The sequence below is a fragment of the Penaeus monodon genome, chromosome 19 (assembly GCF_015228065.2).
Source record: "Penaeus monodon isolate SGIC_2016 chromosome 19, NSTDA_Pmon_1, whole genome shotgun sequence".
Taxonomy (NCBI): Eukaryota; Metazoa; Arthropoda; class Malacostraca; order Decapoda; family Penaeidae; genus Penaeus; species Penaeus monodon.
The window spans coordinates 36,034,695-36,035,012 of record NC_051404.1 but is presented as its reverse complement, the minus strand read 5'-3'; positions in this window follow the sequence as shown (position 1 = coordinate 36,035,012).

The window sequence follows — 318 nt, the reverse complement described above, 5'->3', positions numbered from 1 at the left end:
TTTTCCTGAGGTTGGACAGAGTATAGCCCAGTGTTGCCATTCTAGTGATTTTCCCACTAGATCTATAATTTTTGAGTGATGATCTAGCAGGAAAATTTTGAAAATTTGTTCTATATTTAGCGATTTTATTTTTGTCCTTTTTAGCGGGAATATGAAGAGCTTTTACTCTTATGCCTAGCGATTTTAAAGCCTAGTCTGAAAGTTTTGTGGCAATATAAATGGCAACACTGGAGAATCTAGGATAATAGGATATGACTCCCAATTTCTTGGATGTAGAGTAAGCTAATTCTAATATATGTTATCTCTGTGACAGAAGTT